This window comes from Microtus ochrogaster, chromosome 8 (assembly GCF_000317375.1).
Source record: "Microtus ochrogaster isolate Prairie Vole_2 chromosome 8, MicOch1.0, whole genome shotgun sequence".
NCBI classification, from domain to species: domain Eukaryota; kingdom Metazoa; phylum Chordata; class Mammalia; order Rodentia; family Cricetidae; genus Microtus; species Microtus ochrogaster.
The window spans coordinates 57,380,987-57,389,920 of NC_022015.1; the positions used below are offsets into that span (position 1 = coordinate 57,380,987).

The 8,934-nt window shown below is 42.3% G+C and overlaps 1 pseudogene; it reads left to right on the top strand.

The window, feature by feature from the left end:
- Positions 1 to 8,592, top strand: part of LOC101984949 — a 9,956-nt pseudogene extending 1,364 nt beyond the window's left edge.
- Positions 8,593 to 8,934: the final 342 nt, after the last annotated feature.

An 8,934-nucleotide genomic window follows, 5' to 3' on the forward strand; every position in this document is an offset into this window, starting at 1 on the left:
AGAGAGAGAGAGAGAGAGAGAGAGAGAGAGAGAGAGAGAGAGAGAGAGGTGATCATCGAAGAAATTCATGTCAGTGATTTTTTGCTACCTCGGCAACAACATCAAGCCCACTGATTGACTCCCTTCACTACATCCCCCTCCCTCTACACTTCCATTTTCTTCACCCCCTCATCCCTACACTTGCCTTTCCTTCCTTCCTTGGTGTTGGGAAAGCACGGGTGTTGGGAAACCACTGACTCTTCAGCTGGTTTTGGTGCCCATGTTTGTCAAGTCCTGTTGACTAACTGCGGCACTTAAACCTCATATACTGTCATAAAGCATGCAAGATGCGTTCTTGGTCTTCAAACTTCAAACTAATAGTCTCCAGGCAGCCATGACTTAGACATCCTTCCATCTATTTTCACGATGCAGTGAGCTCCCAATCCCCCTGGTGGGTAGGCTAAAGTAAACATCCCAAGACCTCACCCCCAGAGTCTTTAATTCAGGAGATCGGCAACAGAGTCTACAAGTTTGTATTTCTCACTAGGCCTCAGGTCATGCTGCAGCTGCTGATTCTAGCATCTTCCTCTGAGCCCATCTACTCTATGGTTTCTACTTCAGTTGTTCCTTGAAGTCAATGCTGATCTAGAATTGAGCACAGCTGGACTTCCCAAAATCAATGATGCTGTGCCCTTGCAGCTGCAAGGAACTGAGCTGAGCTGAGTGAGGCCAGAACAGGAAGGTGGAGGGTAGAGATATGTGTAGGTGTGATGCACTGTCCTCATAATCCCATCAAAACAACCTTTCTAAATCCACAGGGTCCGAAGAGAACCCACATCAGCCAGGAATCCTTTGGTGCCATGTGAGAAAAAGGCAGTTGTGACAGCAAACGTCACAGCCCTAAGAATGAGATTAGTATCCACAAAGCGTGCCCTTCTGCCTTCACTTCATCCGGGTGCTCCCAAGACTGTAGCTCTCCCCTCTATTTCCTGACCGTGTGCTTTCTTCTCACGCAGAGTCTTAGATGCTGGTCATCAGGTGAACGAGAACCACAGTCCTTTAGGAAGGAGGCTGCCACAGCTGCTCTAGACACACACGCTGTGGAGGTCATCCCCACAATCAAAAACAGACAAGGAGTGGACCAATGCCCAATGGATTAGCTAGAAAAACCAGTACTGCTGGGATAATCACCCCTTGGATGTTCAAAGTTTTACATTACCCAGATCCAGTTCCACTCAGCTAAGGAAACGCTGCCCGGATACTTTACCTCGGGACCGCTCACGAACATTTATCTCCTTTGCCACTGCTAGATGTAAAATGTCACGGCTCGGTTTCAGGGCAGAACCTGCTACTTTAAAAGGAGAATTTGCTAGAGAAGGTGTCATGGGTAAGGAAATAGTGGCTGCCATTTCCCTGGGGCCTCAAGAATGTAAAAAGTAAGTTTTTCTCTAAGACTCTGAAAGTTATAATGCTTTTTGTAAATGCTATTTTAGTCCTGTATAGTTTTCAATTAGTTCTTCGTGTAAACAAGCAGATGTACCAAAGCCACGAAGCAGAACAGAGCTAAGGATGGCAGCATACAGCAGCTGCCTCCAGCCTCAGTGTCCCCAGTCCAAACCACGACATTTACAGGCAGGGCCTGAAAAAGAAAATTGGTTTGTTTGGTTTTTTTTCTAAAATTAGAAAAAAAATCTTTCTTTCTGAGTCATCATACAAACACAAGAATTCTTCTTAAGGATTTGGGTTTCTTGGAGGGCTGTGCTAGAGGTAAGACATAGATTGGAACTTTAAACCTCTTTCCAGGAAGGTAGAATGATTGCAAAACTATGCTGGCTTGCTGAACTGTGTCCTGGGGAAACCACCACTGCTCATGGAATTGCGCCTTCTTGCTGTAGACCTGGGCTTGCACAAGTCAACCGCCACTGTTTGTGTGTTCTAAGAATGGCAGGAGGAAGGCCTGCAGGTAAAGTTTACACTCCAATCAACAGAATGTATCAAAACATGATGGGGCATAGAGAAAGACAATGATGGTGAATGGAAGGGAAATCTCTAGACCTTTGGGATTTAAGACTGTGAAGCCTCCCCAAGATGTATTCTCTCATCCTTCCATCCCTCCATCCCTCCATCCTTCCAGGTGTGTCAGAGTTCCACAGATGGAGGAAGATGGCCATCAGAGGGACTCTAAAGGGTATAAAATTATCTTCACGCAGAATAAATGGAGCATTTCTATCAAAGTTTGCAAGGCCCTGATTCAATGTTTCCTTCATCTCTGCACCATTTTACATTTACATATCATGTGCAAATTAATATATTGTAGTGCTTTTTAAATGTTGACATCTTAGAGCACATTAATTTGGAAAACAACCTACAAAATTTTAGTTCTATATAAAGATAATTTTACCTAACTATGAAGTATCAATTAACAGAAAAAAAGTTTTGACAAAGGATTCATGAATGAAAAACAGTCCAAGAATTCCAGCTTGGATCACAGACTCTCGTTCCTCTTACCTACTCATCAGACAGGAGTGTAAGGTAATATAGTTGTCCAGCCCATGACGTGTCATAGCCACATTACACAGAACTAAGACTGATAACCCTACCTAATTACAGAATCAGGGGATGAGGAGGGGCTGTATTCTCAGGAAGAGAAGGAAAAAGACACCAAGAGCAGTGTTTATGGGAGTCCGGGAAAATATAAACACAGTTCCAATCATCCAGTAACTATAATTATTAGTTCTTAATATCAACATTCATTTTGCATCGACTCTGTCCCACCTGTGTGAGGTCATTTAGAGATGAAAGGTACAACATGCCAATTGTGCAGAGTTCAAGTCATTGCTGGATAGACAGATGTGGAAAATAAATTGGGTACCATGGGATGAGCGCTACTTAGGTTGAATATCCCTTATCCACAATCCTTGGAGACAGAAATGTTTAGATTTGGGCTTTTTGAATATTTGCATTTCTATAATGAGTTGTCTTGGGGATGAGGCCCAAGTCTAGGTATGAAATTTGCTTATTTTTTCATATACAACTTACACATATACCCTGAAGGTAATTTTATATAATACTTTTAGTTAGGGCATCTGAATTTTGATTGATTACAACCTGTCACACAAAGCCACATGGAATTTTCCACTTGTGCCATCATGTCAGTGGCCAAGTATTTCTGATTTTGAAGCATTTCAGAATTTGGATTTGGGAGATTAGGAATGCTCACCTAACTCTTAGAAGACTTTGAAAAACACTGTGGGAAGAGAGAGAAAGAAGAGGGTGAAGGCTTTTGGAAAGGTGAGACCAACAAGGGCTTCTGAGGGAAGGAGAGTTTGGCAGAGGCCTTGAAGGGGTATAGGAGATTTCTACGAGGACAAGAGAGAGTTCCAGAGAAGCTTTCTAATTTAATTCACTATCAAGTTTGGAGTGCAGAAGTTTAGCAAAAGTTACCGAGTTGGAGAGTAGCAGGTGATGGTCTGAATGTGAGCTAGACCAGAAGTGAACAGAGAGCAGCAGACAGAATCATTGATCAAGCAGAACAAAAGAAGAATGCCCCCCCCCGCCCCCCCCCCCCGGGGCATGTTACAATGCAGTCTGGATGAAGTGTCAGGTATCACATGGGTATGTATCCCCTTTCCAGACAAGAGCTCATCAGAGGAAGGCAGGCAAAGCACCATGTCTTTGTGATGGCTGATGGGAAAGATCACTTTCTCCTCTAAGCCTCAACATAACATTTCTAGGGAAGGTGAAATGCTGACTAGCGTCAAAAGGAGGAAGAAAGTCGCCAGTCATGGTGATGCGCACCTTTGATCTCAGTACTCGAGAGGCAGAGGAAGATGGATCTCTGTGAGTCCCAGGCCAATCTGGTCTACACAGCAAATTCTGAGCCAACAGGACTACATAGTGAGACCCATTCTCAAATAAAATAAGAGTATATTTAAAATAATAATAAAATAAAGACGAAGAAACTTAAAGGAACTTAAACCAACATGTAAAATGACTTGCCATTCTGTAATAGAGTCAAATTTCAAATTTCACCAAGACAGGAAAATCAGTCTATGCTTTTCACCTCATGCAGAAGAACTCACCTATCCAAGGCTTTTGCCAGCCTCTCACGCAGGTATTTTAAGCAATATATATTCTCCAGGCTATTGTTATGGTATTAATGGTTTTGGTTTTCTGTTTTTGTTTTGTTTTGTTTTGTTTTATAGACTAACTATTCAGGGATGAATCGGACTCTGGACCGTGTGGCCTTGGCCAAGTTATCTTACTTCTGTGAAGCACAACTTGGGGTTCTGGGAAATGATGGTTACAGGAGACAATATACACAAAGCCCCCCCCCAGCACTCAAGCCCAGCAGGCCCTGAAGCCAGCTTTTTATATACATCCTGTCCTCCATCCTGTGAACAGCTCACAATAGATCTGATCCCTGAAAGAACAGACCCGTCCCGTTAATTTTATGATGTGGCTATTCTTTGGTTTAAGATTGCTTTTGTAACTGTGCTGCCACAGTGTAGGTCCTGTGCTGTCATCACGTGTGACACAGTTATGTCATGTTCGGAGGACAGCATATCGCAGCGTCCTCCCACCTTCCAGTGATTCTAGTCTCTTTACCCCTTTTCTGAGGTTTCCCTAAGCCTAGCAGAGAGGATTATACCAATGTCTTGTCTGTGCCTGAGCCATGATGGTCACACTTGAACAGTAACAAGACTCTGAATAAGGTGGGGAGGGTCCAGAGGTCTCTTCCCTAGCTGAGGAACCATTGGCAATTGATAGCCATTAAAGGAGGGAGAGGCACTTTTTCTTTAGGGATACGGTTATGGGTAAGTTCCTCATGCACCAGTGGGTGGTTCCCCTATACGTGCACCTAGGGACAGCAAGCACTAACTGGACTGACTCTGAAGCTTAAAAAGTAATTGATTAAAAAAAAAAGGAAATGAAGTTGAGAGGTAGAGGGCGTGGGGTCAGAGTTCCTACGGGGATTTGGGAGTGGAGGTAGGTGGTAGAATCAGTCAGGATACATTTTATGCATTTATGGAGGTTAACAACAACAGCAACTGATGTGGGATGTCCTTCTGGATATGTGTTGCTTTTATTGGTTGATGAATAAAGCTGTTTTGGCCAATGGCTTAGCAAAGTAAAGCCAGGTAGGAAATCCGAACAGAGATATAGAGAGAGTAGGCAGAGTCAAGCAGACGCTAGCTAGCTGCCGAGGAATCAAGACATGCAGAAAATGAGGTAATGCCATGACCACATGGCAATAATACACTAATGGAAATGGGTTAATTTAAGATGTAAGAGCTAGCAAGAAATATGTCTGAGCTATTAGCCTGAAAGTGTTGTAATTAATATAGTTTCTGTGTGATTATTCGGGTCTAGGTGGCCAGGAAATAAAAGCGCAGTCTCTGTACAAACTACGACAGCAACAATAATAATAATGATAAACATATTGCTTGGTATAGTCAGTTTCCTTTGCAGGTTTCTGTCCAATAGACAGTAACAACATTAGCACAACACATCTTGTAAGGCTAAAAAGGCATGTTTGATTCTAGCATGTCTTTGTTGAATACTGGAAGGCAAGGAAGACCTAGTCATTCTGATAAGTTTCAGAGGCTTCAATTTCAACTTTGGCTAAACTTGGGGGCCTTAAACCTGCAAGTTCCAGGGGCACTGCCAGTAGAGTGATTGCCTCACATGTGTGAATACCTGAGTTCAGAGTCTCAGAACAATTGTAAACACCCAGGCATGATGGCGTTATGCTTGCATTTTCAGCAAGGTTAGCCACCCAATCTAGCTTGCTTGACAAAGTGACAGGTCAATAAGAGAACCTGTCTCAAACAAGACTGTGGAAGATGCCTAAGGAATGACATCTGGAGTTGTCCTCTGACCTCCACATGCACACACAAACATGCATGCACACCCCTGTCCATTCACATGTACCAAGAAAGAAAAGGCAGAATCAGACAGCCAATATGTAAGACAATTGCATGGGGAAAGGGAGTCTCACTAGCTAATAACCACAGCCCATGCAAAAAGTGCTTAGGAGGAAGGCTTCTTGACCTTGAGTTGGTCAAAGCATAATAAATAAACTGGGGGAGGGGGAGTCAATGTTTTTTTTATTCCATCAAAGTTTTAAAAATTTATATCTGCAGAACACCCACAAGAAAATACAGAGGTCAGTCGCAGCACGAAAGACAACGTTCACAAGTAATGTGACAGACTTGGAAAAATAATGATGGCTATAGGAAACAATACTCACAATCTCACTTGTTAAAAATATGTAAATAGCTTTTACAATACAAGTAACCACAAAATACAATGGAAAGGATAAAGATTTGAAAAGGGACTGCACAAAAGAAGGTAAAACTTGGTTATTATGTACTTGACAAGATTTCAGTATCAGTCACTGGGGAAATATAAATTAATACTACAATGCCATATCACCCTAGAGTGGCTATAGTCCTTAAAACTGACAAATAAAAGTGTTGACAAGAATGTGGATAAAATAGAATGTTAAAATGAAAACTTATTGGTGTAAAAAGGTATACATTAGAAAACAATTGGAATTTCCTTTAAAAGTTATAAAATATTGCATGAATCTGAAGTTTTCTCCTAGCACTATATTCTGGAGAAATGCAGACATTTTTATACAAGGCTGCATGCACTGGTGCTCTCTGCAGGATTGTCCATAGTATCCTGAAACTAAAAGGAACCTAAATACTTATCAACAAAATATGGTATGCCCAGGCAGTGGAATATTGTCCACCAAAAAACAGGAACACATTGTAGCATTGACACATAACAAGAACAGTGTGAGAAAGGAAAGAAACCAGGCTGCATGTGATACGATTATATCTTTATAAGTATCTACTATGGACAATTGACAGAGCTAGAAGTAGATGAGGAGCACACCAGGGCTAGAGCTAGGAACAAAGATTGACCTAAACTTGCCAAGAGGGAATTTTCTGTGATGATAGATATATCCAAAATCGAACATGTCAGTTACTCTTCTAGCGCTGTGATCAAAACATGCAAGCAAACAACTTCTGGGAGGAAGGGTTCATTCTGCCTCATAGCTGTGGATGGGGAGTCCATGCTGCTTTTCCTCACAGACTCCTGTAGGACACTGTGATAGTGGGAACACAAGGCAGAAGAGCTTCCTCCCCCTAGGACAGACAGGAAGTGGTGAGAGAAGAGAATGCGGAACAGTCATAACCACTCTAGATAGATCTACCCCTTATAACTTTTCGGACTACATCTTGGCCCCACCTCCTCAAGTTTCTATCATGATAGCCCTACCAGATGGAGACTGTAGTGATTTGAATAGGAATGGGCCCCATAGAATCATGTGTTTGAATCATTAGCCTATAGGAAGTGGCACTATTAGGAGGTATGGCCTTTTTGGAGTAGGTGTGGCCTTAGAGGAAGTGTGTCACTGAGGGCTGGGTTTTGGGGTCTCATATGCTCAAGCTACCCCCAATATAACACACAGTCTCTTCTTTTGCTGCTTGAAGATCAAGATGTAAAACTCGCAACTCCTTCTCCAGCACCATGTGGGCCTGCACACCACCATACTTCTTGCCATGATGATAATGGACTAAACCTCTGAAACTGTAAGCCAGATCCAATGAAATATATTCCTTTATAAGAATTGCCATGGTCATGGTAACCTGGCCAATGTCATCAGATACTTCCCCACCCAGGCTCTCAACTTTGCCTTCAAAGATAAATACAAGCAGATCTTTTTGGGTGGTGTGGACAAGAGGACCCAGTTTTGGCGCTACTTTGTAGGGAACCTGGCATCAGGTGGTGCTGCTGGGGCCACATCCTTGTGCTTTGTGTACCCCCTTGATTTTGCCTGTACCCATCTAGCAGCTGATGTGGGCAAAGCTGGAGCTGAAAGGGAATTCAAAGGCCTTGGTGATTGCCTGGTTAAGATCTACAAATCTGATGGGATTAGGGGCCTGTACCAAGGCTTTAATGTGTCCTTCCAGGGCATTATCATCTACCGAGCTGCCTTCTTTGGCATCTATGACACTGCAAAGGGAATGCTTCCAGATCCCAAGAACACTCATATCTTCATCAGCTGGATGATTGCACAGTCTGTCACTGATGTTGCTGGCTTGACTTCCTATCCCTTTGACATGGTTTGCCGTCGTATGATGATGCAGTCAGGACGCAAAGGAACTGACATCATGTACACAGGCATGATTGATTGCTGGAGGAAGATTGCTCGTGACGAAGGAAGCAAGGCCTTTTTCAAGGGTGCATGGTCCAGCGTTCTCAGGGGCATGGGTGGTGCCTTTGTGTTTGTCTTGTATGATGAGATCAAGAAGTACACATAATTATGTCGTAGGTGTTCTCCCCGAGAACAGGCATGTTGTAAAATACACCATATCTTGAACATTCTGGACAGATTCTCTGGGCTTGTCTGTTTTATCAATGGCAACTATTTACCAGTTGAAAAGTGGGAAGCAATAATATTCATCTGACCAGTTTTCTCTTAAAGCCATTTCCATAATGACAATAATGATGGGACTCAATTATATTTTTATTTCAGTAAATCCTGATAATAAAAATTGAAGAAATAAAAAATATCTAAAGACAAAAAAAAAAAGAGTTGCCATGGTCATGGTGTCTCTTCACAGCAACAGAAAACCCTAAGACAGGGACCAATTAGTTAACACACGAACCTATTGAGGAATATTTCAGAATAAATATTCAACGCATTATTGTGCAGGTAATGACTGCACGATTCTTAACTTATATATTTTAGCTAAGTGCATTTACAAGTATGATTTTATGAGTTTTATACTAAATAATTTAGACCTTGATGAAGCTGTTTTTAAGGTCTTAGAGCCCAACTATCCCTCTAGAACCACTGCACCTCCTTTTTTGGGGCAGGGTTTACCCCAAAGAATCAAATGCAGTATGCTAGATAATCAAATGGCACCAAAGAGA